The 13,164-nt window shown below is 40.9% G+C and overlaps 1 protein-coding gene and 1 pseudogene across 2 annotated transcripts in view; one reads left to right on the top strand and one right to left on the bottom strand.

The window, feature by feature from the left end:
• SEZ6L (seizure related 6 homolog like) overlaps positions 1-13,164 on the bottom strand; it is a 614,672-nt gene that overhangs the window by 550,026 nt on the left and 51,482 nt on the right. The gene's annotated exons all lie outside the window — the stretch shown is intronic.
• Positions 4,949-7,161, top strand: LOC143940209 (succinate--CoA ligase [ADP-forming] subunit beta, mitochondrial pseudogene; annotated as a pseudogene).

The following is a 13,164-nucleotide window of genomic DNA, read 5'->3' as shown; positions in this document are numbered from 1 at the left end:
GGTTACTTTCCTGTCTTTTCACTGGATGTTAGTGATCATAGCAGATTTCAGTGTAACAAATACACAGGAAATAATGCACGTTGACAAGGGGAGTGTAGAAGTGGGCAAGGAGTCTACTGACATCATGACTCCACCCACCGAGCTCCAGACAACAGACCCACCCACAGAATCTGCAGTTTTTTGGTTCTCATAACAGACAGAGGGGAGACATTTGACAGGTAAGGATACATGCAGGAGTCATGTATATCCTTATAGATAACCCCTATGGCAGTAGTTTAGAAAGGATGACATTGGGTTTACATCCACTTTAAGACTAAAGTGAGTGGCACCCTACTTTTTTTTTCTCTCTACCATACACTAACAACCAGATCCAGTGTGAAATGTTAGCCTGCCACACAACATATGGGGCAATTTTGCATTAGGGTGTTTCAAGAGGGTGGAGTGATACACCATAATTTAGAATTTCAAAATGTTTAAGATATTTAGCATATAAGGTTGATGAGCAACACTGAATATTTATGGTATTGAATGGATCCTCCCCAATGTAAGTTAAAGATGTTAACGCCTCATATCATTATGTTGCAGAAATGGAGGTTATTGTAAATCTGTGCATGTGTCTGAAATCAACCCTGTGGAAATACCTTGCTTGCTAGTAAGGAACCACCATAAAGATTCATAAAAGTGAGTGGATATTCATGGCAGTGCCTGCCCTAACAACCAGTCTATAGTTGCATAGGGTTATCTGGTTATCTCATAGCACAGTGGTGTTTCTTGCTTCTGTTGAAATAACTGAATTTCATGAACCACTGGTCTCTGTCCTCAAAACTGCATAAAGTGAACAGGGATGCGTTAATTAAAAATATCTATGTTGTGATTGGCCAAAATATTTCTGCCTGCTTAACAAAAGGAAAAAAAAACTTTTAGAAAAAACATACAGACATTTTTCTATTTCTTGTCCTTGTTAGCAAACTCAGTGTATGTGTTATCTTTGTGGAATACTAGATGCTTTAGATGTAAGCCTCAGGATTCCTGACAGGCAGTCAGACAACTGGTATCAACCAAGCAATTTAATTTTATGTTTCATGTAGTTTAACAACAGGAGGGCCAACCTTCATACTTTATGACACTGAACAAAGTGTATGTGCAGAAATAATTAAAGGTATATATCAATAAGATCAGTGAAACTGAAGTCTATGATAGCTAAAAGCAACTTAAGCTACAACTAATAATGTGCCTCACCTTAGAGTTCAGGCATTAAAATTATACTCATAAAATGTTACTGCCTTACAATTCAGGAAAAAAAAATTACGCAATGAATTATATTTATCAAAATGTTGTTTGTTCCAAGATAATTCTTAACAAACATATAGCAACCGCTCTCCGCATACCCCCCTTCCTTTCCTACCAACACCTTTCACCATTTTTTACATTAATGTAATTCTCAAGATAATCGACACTAAAGTGTTTAAATAATCTAAACAAGCAGTAGCAGTACTTTAAGGATTCATGTGAACAATTACTCTTGTCAAACGCTGTGTTTTCCATTTGAACAAATGCAACAGTATTCTAATAGAGAAATTTAATGTTTGAAAAGCCATGCATACTGTTTAAGGTAATGAGGATTTGCTGACCTGAGTTTGATATTCCAAAAATTGCTTTTCAAAAATTCTTCAAATGCAGGAAACAACTCCTTTTGACATTAGCACAAAATCAAGCCTTATTCACCTGTCTAGTTAAAAGCATTGTGGAGAAATTTGTCTCCAGAGTTTGCAACAGAGGCAGTGAAATCTGAATTTCTTTCTATGGAAAGCAGATTTTGGCAATCTCCAATCTCCTGATGTAAGCAGATGTTTCTAAACTGCTAAAAATTACTGAAGCCTAATTTAATCTCCATAGTCTGGGGACAGGTTACTTATTAAGTAGATATATGAGTGTTGGTGCAATGTGATGGCATTTATTTTGAATTGCACCCCTAAGCAACAGCATTGTAGGACACCATAACATATGACAAAGTATGGTAGTGTGTTGCTGCCGTTGCATTACAAAAAAGGGTGATGTTCAATTCTGGACACGTAGGGGTGCGCTAGCAACCCATTTAAAATAAATAAGCTGCCTTAATATTTTAAAACTTATATGGGATTTCAATGATTTGCATAGCCATATTTTAACATTGTAGTGTTGGGTAACTAAAGGTTTTATTAAGAATAATATTTCTTGACATTGTGTTGGGCAATACATTTTTATATATATATATACGCTTAGTATACCACCAAAACTAGTCAGAAAACATTTCCTAATTGATATGACTACAGTAAAATGAAATATGATTTATGCATTTTCCACTTCCACTATGTTAGCTACGTATTTGACAATTTGTGACCATTTTGGAAGCTTCTGATGCACTTTTGACTGAAAAATTGATTGCATGAAATTGAATGGCTCACAGAAACCTGCCACCTGTTTCTAGCAATCAAATGATTGAAAAGGGGGCCTACATCAATTGAAATGCCTTTAAAATAGTCTTGTGATGTAATCAATTGATTTTAACTGCAATTTTGAAACTGGGAAACAATCGAAACAGTGGTAGATTGCTCTGAATCATTTTATTTTAAGGAATATTTTCCTAAATGAAAATTGGAAAATGTATGGCCAGGATAAACATGCAGTAGGCAATCACTTTGGTTGGTATAAAACGAATTAAACATCTTAAAGTGCACCTGTAATTCTGGAGAAATAATATACTACAGAGAAGTTGGACAAGGACAAGGTCAGCATTGTCCCTGTCTTTTGAAAATGTTAAGATACTTTGACAGGTGATAATATAGGCTTTATTACACTCCACTCAGTTTGTATAGGGCAGTTATAATGTTCGGTCCCTGGCTTTACCCGGGGTCCCCCATGAAAGAGGGCAAAGGGCCGTTCCCCTGTTCTGTTCCCTCCCTTCTCTTGGCAGGTACTATTGATGGAATCTCCCATAGCAACACACTGTCATTGGAGGGATTTGGCAGGCTGTTCTTTGCGCCCTTTGCTTGCCTATAAAAAGCAGGATTTTGTTACAGCTATGAACAACCTGAAGAGGACCAGTCTGCGCTCCTATGTGAGCCGCTCATCAGCATGGAGTCTCTACTTCGTCAACTCCTGGAAAAAGCAGAAAGCTCTGGTGGTGAGAAGTGGCTAAGGTGTTGCTTAGCTGAAGACCCACCCTCATGTTCCGCTCTACCCTGCCTGTCTAACGCCCATGCCGACTATTCCTACAGAGGAACCCAGGGATTCTGAAGTGGCTGGCAGCTCCCGCCCACCTGTAGGAGGAAAAAGAAAGAGAAAGACAGCAGCCCCGGCGGTTCCGCTGCAGCTCCTATAGGACAGAGTGCTCTGTCGGATATCCTGTCTGGTGAAAATGTTGTTTATTCTATGTCTGACTTAGGTTTTATTCTTAATTCTTTAGCTAATGCTTTTGCTAGCCTGTCAGAAGGGGAACAAGGGTCTCCCTCTCCCTCTCTCATTGCCAGGGCTCTGTTTGCAGGTGCTGACTGTTCTTTTCAGAATAGCCAGCAATTACTGAATGCTACAAGTCAATCACCTCTCCTCGTGCAGGAGGCACAGCCTTCTGGTACTTTACAAGGGGCACATGTATTTGGTGCATCGCAGGAGATACAGCTTGCTGGTGCTCCTCTTAATACTTCAACAGGTGTACAGCCCTCTGGTTCTTTTCCCTATATTTCTCAACCATATGCACAGTATTCTGGTGCAGTGCCAGGAGCTCAGTATGCTGGAGCAATGTCAGGCCAAAGCTTAATTAATTATTTGAATGTTAACACTGCTCCACCTGCTGGTATAAGGCAGGATGTGCAGCCTTCATTTTTTTTTAAGTGCACAAAATGTTGGTGCTTATCAGGGTAATGGTCATATGTTTCATATGTTTCAGACAGTCACTGGTGATTCATTAAAGGTTGCCTCAGTTTGGAACGCTATGCGTTCTCAGGGTATTGTTATTATTCCTATTGACAAGCGGTTTAACCCTTTCAAAACGCAGAACACCCTGGTTAATACTTGTGGTCCTGTTCAGCCTATTTCCTGTAACACTGCACCTGGGAAGATAGCAGAAGCTTGTATGAAAGAAGCTTTTCCATGCAAATTTCTCTGTTGGGTTTTCATTTATCCTCCTTGGTTAAGGAGAAAATTTGGAGAGGAGAATTTGTCGACTTATTGTCCCTTCTGCCCTCTTCTAAAGAATTTCTTTCTAAGTTGGATAAGAAATCAGAGGATCGTTTGGAAGAGGATAGGAGGAGAGCCATACCTAGGACATTCCACAAATGGCTACAAGCATTCTGTATTTTAGCTTAATGGATGAAAAGTTTCCAGAAAATAATTCTGGGTTATTCCAGCACCTTGATATTGTTGCGGAAGCCTTTAGACATTTCGGTAGCATCTCATGGTTTCATTACGATGAGAATTTTAGACAGAAATTGGCAATACATCCTTCTCTGCGTTTGGGGTGTAAAGGATGTTGGCCTTTGGATAAATCTGACGCTGCCTCCAAAACCCCAATTGCAATATAAAACACTCAGTTCTTCTAATAATTAATTTTGCAAAGGTTTCTGCTTTGCTTTTAATGAGGTGCAATGTAAGTTTTTGTCCAACTGTAAATACAAGCATGAGTGTATGGAGACACACCCTGCTTGTAGATGTTAATGTATAGCCTCTGCCATGTCAGGCCAGCCTCAGTCCAGGGATGGGTTTTCAAAAGGCTCTGACACCAGTGAAATTTTTAAGCATGCTGCCCTGGCTAGAAATCTATCCAAACCTCAAGATGGCGGAGCTACTTCGTAGCAGCTTTCAGGATTTTTTTTAGTCCCTGGATTTTCAGGGACAGATTGTATTTTAGTTGATAACTTATGATCGGTCCATTCACATCCAGAGGTTGTTAAAGATAAAATTGAGGGAATGTCGAGGTGTGTCTGACAGAGACAACATGGCGGCCTCCATAATGTACAGCCGGCTGTCAGTGGGGCTGAAGAGTCGAGGTGCTCTGGGCTGTGCTGCACATGTTCTTGGTGGATTCCCAGGTCTCTTCGGTTGCCATGGGTTACAAGCACAAGCGCACAGAAACTTATCACTGCACGAGTATCTAAGCATGGATCTTCTTAAAGATGCTGGCATCTCCATCCCTAAAGGCTTTGTTGCAAGAACGCCTGAAGAGGCTTATTCTGTAGCTAAAGAAATAGGTTCAAAGGATTTGGTAGTTAAAGCACAAGTGTTGGCTGGTGGTCGAGGCAAGAGAACTTTTGAAGGTGGCCTTAAAGGAGGCATGAAGATTGTATATTCTCCAGAAGAAGCCAAAGCCATTTCCTCACAGATGATTGGAAAGAAGTTGTTTACGAAACAGACAGGAGAAAAGGGCAGGATATGTAACCATGTGTTCATCTGCGAGCGCAGATATCCCAGGAGAGATTATTACTTCGCAATTACCATGGAAAGGTCATTTCAAGGTCCTGTGCTGATCGGAAGTTCTCAAGGTGGAGTTAACATTGAAGATGTTGCGGCTGAAAACCCAGATGCTATTGTGAAAGAGCCAATTGACATTGTAGAAGGCATCCAAAAAGATCAAGCTGTTAGGCTTGCACAGAAAATGGGTTTCCCAGAGAACATTGTAAATGAGGCAGCTGCGTGCATGATCAACTTGTATAATCTGTTCATGAAGTATGATGCTACAATGGTGGAAATTAACCCCATGGTAGAAGATGCTTCGGGAGTAGTGATGTGCATGGATGCAAAAATTAATTTTGACACCAATGCGGCATATCGTCAAAAGACAATTTTTGATCTCCGAGACTGGTCACAGGAAGATGAGCGAGACCACCAAGCAGCGAAAGCTGACCTCAACTATATAGGTCTGGATGGAAATATTGGATGTCTCGTAAATGGTGCTGGCCTAGCTATGGCAACAATGGATATTATAAAGCTTCATGGAGGAACTCCAGCAAACTTCTTAGATGTTGGTGGTGGCGCTACGGTTCAGCAAGTAACAGAAGCTTTTAGGCTCATCACCTCTGACAAAAAGGTGCTGGCTATACTGGTTAACATTTTTGGTGGTATTATTAGATGTGATGTAATTGCACAAGGCATCATAATGGCTGTAAAGGATCTGGATCTCCGGATACCCATTGTAGTGCGTTTACAAGGTACAAGGGTCGATGATGCTAAAGCACTTATAACAGCCAGTGGGCTGAAAATCCTTGCATGTGATGATCTGGATGAAGCTGCAAAGATGGTTGTTAAACTCTCAGAAATTGTAACCTTGGCGAAACAAGCGCAAGTGGATGTCAAATTTCAGTTACCTATCTAATGGTGCACCAGCAATTTACTGAGTTGGAAATTTTGTGTATTTTTTTTTCCTCTTGTCTAGGTTTTAATTAAATGTTTGAATCTATTTTGAAAGTGGTTTGTATTTAAACTGAGTTGCTGCTTTAGAAATCATTGTCATGACGTATATATAGGCAGTATTTTTACATTTGGTATTTTTCATTTTACCAGTGTCCACTCACCAGTTAACAATCCTATAGCTATCGTGTGAGTTGCTTCTTCCCAAACCAGTGTTTTGGTTACTGTTCACAAGTTTGTCTGCTCAAAAAAATAGTCTGAAATTCATGTACAGGATTTTTGCATTTCTGGCTCTTCACATGAGCTTTATGTTTAGGCTTTATTTTTTTTTAGACAAGAATAATTGTAAGTAGCATTCAGTCGGGTTAGTAATTCTAATCTGCACTACAAAAAAGGTCACCTGAAACCTTTTTGTTGTGGGCAACATCCCCTCTAAATATGATTTGGATGCTATAGGCAACAATCCCACCGCTGATTGTTGTTTCCGATTTACCCTACTATGCTGTCACAGAACATAGTTTTTTCAGAATTAAAGAAGTTATTATTCTTTGGAATGTTAGTACTACTCTGCGAGGAACAACTTTAGTTCTGCTGTAGGTTTACTTGAAGCACTTCCTCTCTGTAGTGATGATGTATATACATATTAAAATCTTCATGATCCAATGCTTGTTCATTACTTCCACTTTTGTGCATTAACCTGTGTCTGGCAAATGGCCACGTAACATATGTACACATTTTCAAATAAAGCCAAAGTCAAGATTCCATCAATGCACAATGTCAGCCTTGTAAATTGTTTTTTCTTAATACTGAAGCAATGTAAAAACAATCCTAATTCTTGCACTGTAAAGTAAAACCATGTGTATAAAAAAAAAAAAAAAGATAAAATTGAGAAGGAATTGTTAGAGTGCAGAATTGCAGGTCCGTTTCCATTGCCTCCTTTTTCCAATTTCAGAGTATCACCTTGAGCATAGTTCCTAAGAAAGAACCGGGCTCTTTGCGTTACATCATTTATCTTATCCCGCTGGTGATTCTCTGAATGATGAGGTTGCGGATTTTGATGCTTCAATCATGTATGTCTCATTTGACAAGGCCTTGGTCCTGCTCAGACATTTTGGAAAAATGCGTTAATGGTCAAGGTGGATATCAAGTCTGCATTTCGGTTACTTCCAGTGCATTCCCAAGGCTTTAGTTCTTGAGGTTTCCATTTTAATGGGCTTTATTAGTTTGATAGATGTATGCCAATGGGTTTCTCCTTATCTTATTTTTACTTTGAAGCCTTTTCTTCTTTTCTTCAATGGGTGTTGTCTGTTGTACATCCAGGTGCTGGTTATATTCATTACTTAGTCAATTTCCTTTTTATAGGACCTTCTGATTGCTCTACTTGCTCTGATTATTTGTCAGCTTTTTTTTACATTTGTGAGGATTTTGGTATTCCCCTCTCCCAGGAGAAAATTGTTTTTCCATCCACTAGTTTGGAATTTCTGGGTATTGTCATTGATTAAGACGCCATGGAGCTTAGATTGCCTCTTGCCAAACTGTTCAAAATTAGATCTTTCATATCTTCTTTTTTATCCAAAAGGAGAGCTCTGCTTAAGGACGTTCAATCTCTTTTGGGCTTGTTTGCTTTTGCTGCTAGAGTAATTCAGGTAGCTAGGATTCTTTCTTGCCGGTTTGCTAGGGTTATGAAAGATTTAAAAAATTATTTTTCACATGTCACTATTTCAAAAGCCATTAAGGATGATTTAAAAGTATGGGACGAGTTCTTGTTTTAATGGCTCAACAGTATGGCAGAAGGAGTTTATAGACGATTTAGATTTTGGCCTTTTCACCGAAGCTTTGGGTTCTATAGGCTTTGGTGCTTTTTTGGCAGGTCACTGGTGTGCGTCTGAATGGCACACATCTTGGAAGAACTGGACAATTTCTCACAATTTGGTCTTATTATGCCCTGTACACATGGTCCGAAATCCCGACGGAAAAAGTCTGATTGGATTATCTTGTCAGAAAATCAGATCGTGTGTGGGCTCTATCGGACTTTTTCTGTTGGAATTTACTACTGAAAAAGTTTGAGAGCTGGATCTAAAATTTTCCGACAACAAAATCCAATCGAACTTTTTCCATGCTCAGAAAAAAATTGGAGACAAAAGCTATTGGTTACTGGCCTCTACGTAGTACTGTCGTACAGGTATAACATCACCTCGTTCTGAACAATCGGATTTTCCGACAACATTGTGCAACTGTGTGTATGCAAGACAAATTTCGGCCAAAATCTGTTGGAGAAAATCCGATGGATTTTGTCGTTGAAATGTTCGACCCTGTGTATGGGGCATTAGAGTTATTTCCAGTAGTGGCTTCTGTAGATATTTGATGCAGTTATTTGGTGAGACTTGTTTCAAAATCATAGGGTATTAATTCACACTGATAATAAAGGTGTCTTCTTCGCGGTCAATTGTTTTTATTCTAAATCTGAATTTGTGATTACATTTCTTTGTTTTTTAGCTCTACATTGTATGACATTTAATATTTGACTTAAGGGTACACATTTACCAGGTGTAACCAATAGTATTGCAGACTTGTTGTCTCGTCTTCAGTTTTCCAGGATACGCAAATTGGCTCCGGAGGCAGACCCAATTGGCTCCCAATGCCCGGAATTCCTCTGGGGCTTGATTAGGGATTAATCTCTGCCAATTTGAAGAACTCCATTTCATCTAGAACATGGGAGTACTATCTGCAGGCTTGGTTGAGATGGAGTCATTTCTGCTCTATGTACAATTTAAGTATTGCCAGTGTCAATGCTTATACAGGGCTGCCTTTTATTACCTTTTTATTTTGCTCTAAGCTTTGTGCTGCTTCTATCCATAAAATATTGGCTGGTGTTTCCTTTTTTCTCAAATTTTTTAACCTTCCTTTCTTTGTCTACTTTTTATGGCCAAACTGCTGGTTAGAAGCTAAACAGTGAGGACCTTGAGTGGAGAGTGAACAAGTCTTGCTTTTGGACGGCTGGTGATTGCTGGGTTACATTTTTAGGTTCTTTTTGGGGCTTTTCCTTGTAGCTTTTTAACACCTTTTTTCTGACACTTTTTAAACACCTTTTTTTTTCTTTGCTTCCTTCAGCCTACTAATTAAGTGGAGTGGTTAATTGGTCACAGGTGCATAACCTTGTGTAGAACTCATTGTGAGCCTGCTCATCTTTGAGTCTGCTGGAACTCTGTCCAAGTGGAACTGGTCTAAGTGGTGAGTTAAAAACCAGAGTTTAAACGGAGGTTATAACAGGGGTCATAGTACCTGTGCAGTGTGAGTACTTGAGTGTTGTCTGAGCAGTGTGTGTGGATCGTTAGTACTTGTGTATTGTGAGTGCGAGTGGTCTGCGAGTGCACGTAGGTCTGCGAATGCACATAGTTCTGTGAGTGGTCTGGAAGTGCACGTAGGTCTGTGAGTGCATGTAGGTCTGCACATAGCTGATGGACTCTCCTAGCTGCTGGGGAAGAACTCCTCCAGTGAGAGTGGGGGGAATCGAAGGGAAAGGAAAGACAGATTTTGGTGGTAGGGGACTCAAATCTTAGAAGGACAGAGAGGCCCATCTGTAACAAAGACCTGTAGCACCGAAAAGTATGTTGTCTACTGGGTGCTTGGGTTTGGCACATCTGGGAAGACCCAGCTGTCATGGTGCATGTTGGCACCAATGACAAAGTCAGAGGCAGATGGAGTGTCCTAAAGAATGATTTTAGGGATTTAGGAGCTTAATTGAGGAAAAGAACCTCCAAGGTAGTATTCTCAGGAATACTACCGTGGCACCGAGCCAAACCTGAAAGGCAGAGGGAGATCAGGGAAGTAAACAAGTCGCTGAAGAGCTGGTGTAGTAAGGAGGGGATTGGGTTCCTGGAGGACTGGGCCAACTTCTCAGTCGATAACGGTACTATAGAAGGGATGGACTGCACCTCAATAAGGAGGGTACAGAACAGCTGGGAATGAAGATGGCTGAAAAGTTAGAGGGGTTTTTAAACTAGGCAATGGGGGAGGGTCCAGAGGTAGAGATAGTCAGCGTGGAACACATTCCAGAGGGCATTATTGGCGGCATTAGTGGTAGGTTGACCAAAGCACATAAACCCAAGGTAAGTATAGTAGCAAGTCCTAGTTGCAATCTCAGAACACCCAATAAGAGGATAATATGTGACCGGTCTAAACTACATGACATGTTCACCAATGCCAGGAGCCTGGTGGAAAAGATGGGTGAACTAGAGATACTATTGTACGAGGAGGATTTGGATTCTGTGGGAATTTCAGAGACCTGGTTCAACAGCTCTCATGATTGGCTGGCAAATATTAAAGGGTATACCCTTTATCGCAAGGATAGAGAGGGCAAAAAAGGGGGAAAGGTATGCATATATATATATATATATATATATATATATATATATATATGCCTATATATCAAGAATAATGTACGTGTAAGTAAATGTGAGAGATGACATCACTAAGAGAGCTAGGGAAGAGGTGGAATCCTTATGGGTAGAGCTCCAAAGGGATGAAGCTAAGGGTAAAATAATACTGGGAGTTATGCTATAGGCCCCCTAACCTGAGGGAGGAAGGGGAAACTGATCTGCTATCACAATTTGGATTAGCAGCAACGATGGGAAGTGTTATCTTAATGGAGGATTTTAATTATCCAGACATAGACTGGGCGGAGGGAACCGCCCATTCATCTAAGGCTCGCCAATTCCTAAATGTCTTGCAGGACAATTTTATGGGTCAGATGGTAGATGCCATTTATTACTTGAAATGCTGATAGTAGATTGCCAGACTTCTTTTTCAGTGCAGTAAACAGCATTTGTGTTGCTGTAGGAAATTAGACCATCTGGATAAAACACATATGTGGAGAATATACTGTATGTAATTTACTTGTGGATTTAACCATTTCTCTACACACAGATACACACAGATACAAGTATTATTGATATGACTGTATTTCTTTTATCATTTATTAGATTGTAAGCTCTTGTGTTTTATTGTATTGTAACTGTACTGTCTGCCTTAATATTGAAAGCACAAACTGTTGGCACTATATAAATCCTGTATAATAATTAGGGATGAGCTTCGTGTTCGAGTCGAACGCATGTTCGACTCGAACATCGGTCGTTCGTGCGTTCGCCGAATTCCGAACGTTTGGGCCGTTCGCGGCAAAATTCGTGTGGCCCACAATGCATTGCGATGGCGCAATGCATTGCTGTCTCACGATTGGCCAAGCATGCACTGTGACCCCGCATGCTTGGCCAATCGCAGCGCCAGTAGCGAGGAGAGCAATGGTTGGCCACAGGCATCCTGCCTGTGGCCAATCATAGCTCAGGCTGTGTAGTGCACGCCCCACACTATATAAAGCTGCCTTTCAGGCGGCCTCGTGTAATGTTTGTTAGCATCTGAAGCAGTGGGTGTTCTGTGTACCTTCAACACAGTTACACACCAATCGTTTTTGGCTGATTTACTATTTTGCTCTTGTGTAGTGGTTACTGTCTGTGCCCTGACCGCAGTATACACCACTATATTCACCTCACCTATATAGCTAGTGATCTAGCTTTAATAATAGAGCTTGCAGTCAGTAGTGTTAGTGCGTGCTGTGTGCCTGCTCTGTACCCAGTACATACCGCTATTATCCACCTACATAGCTGTTCTCTATTTGGGCCCGATTGGCATCTGCGGGAGTTATTGGAAGTTGTGTGTGCCTCCAGCACAGCACAGTATACATCTGTATATACCCCTTTAACTCTGCTGTTTTCTGGTTATTGTCTGCGTGCCCTGACCGCAGTATACAACGTGATATTCACCTCACCTATATAGCTAGTGGTCCATCTTTAACAATAGAGCTTGCAGTCAGTAGTGTCACTCAGGAGATAGTGCGTGCTGTGTGCCTGCTCTGTACCCAGTACATACCGCTATTATCCACCTACATAGCTGTTCTCTATTTGGGCCCGATTGGCATCTGCGGGAGTTATTGGAAGTTGTGTGTGCTTCCAGCACAGCACAGTATACATCTGTATATACCCCTTTAACTCTGCTGTTTTCTGGTTATTGTCTGCGTGCCCTGACCGCAGTATACACCGTGATATTCACCTCACCTATATAGCTAGTGGTCCATCTTTAACAATAGAGCTTGCAGTCAGTACTGTCACTCAGGAGATAGTGCGTGCTGTGTGCCTGCTCTGTACCCAGTACATACCGCTATTATCCACCTACATAGCTGTTCTCTATTTGGGCCCGATTGGCATCTGCGGGAGTTATTGGAAGTTGTGTGTGCCTCCAGCACAGCACAGTATACATCTGTATATACCCCTTTAACTCTGCTGTTTTCTTGTTATTGTCTGCGTGCCCTGACCGCAGTATACACCGTGATATTCACCTCACCTATATAGCTAGTGGTCCATCTTTAACAATAGAGCTTGCAGTCAGTAGTGTCACTCAGGAGATAGTGCGTGCTGTGTGCCTGCTCTGTACCCAGTACATACCGCTATTATCCACCTACATAGCTGTTCTCTATTTGGGCCCGATTGGCATCTGCGGGAGTTATTGGAAGTTGTGTGTGCTTCCAGCACAGCACAGTATACATCTGTATATACCCCTTTAACTCTGCTGTTTTCTTGTTATTGTCTGCGTGCCCTGACCGCAGTATACACCGTGATATTCACCTCACCTATATAGCTAGTGGTCCATCTTTAACAATAGAGCTTGCAGTCAGTAGTGTCACTCAGGAGATAGTGCGTGCTGTGTGCCTGCTCTGTACCCAGTACATACCGC

This window comes from Lithobates pipiens, unplaced genomic scaffold, assembly GCF_037356315.1.
Source record: "Lithobates pipiens isolate NorthernLeopardFrog02 unplaced genomic scaffold, aLitPip1_a1.2 Scaffold_3, whole genome shotgun sequence".
In the NCBI taxonomy this organism is placed as follows: domain Eukaryota; kingdom Metazoa; phylum Chordata; class Amphibia; order Anura; family Ranidae; genus Lithobates; species Lithobates pipiens.
The sequence above is the reverse complement of the archived record's forward strand: the minus strand, read 5'-3'. Positions and strand labels throughout refer to the sequence as shown.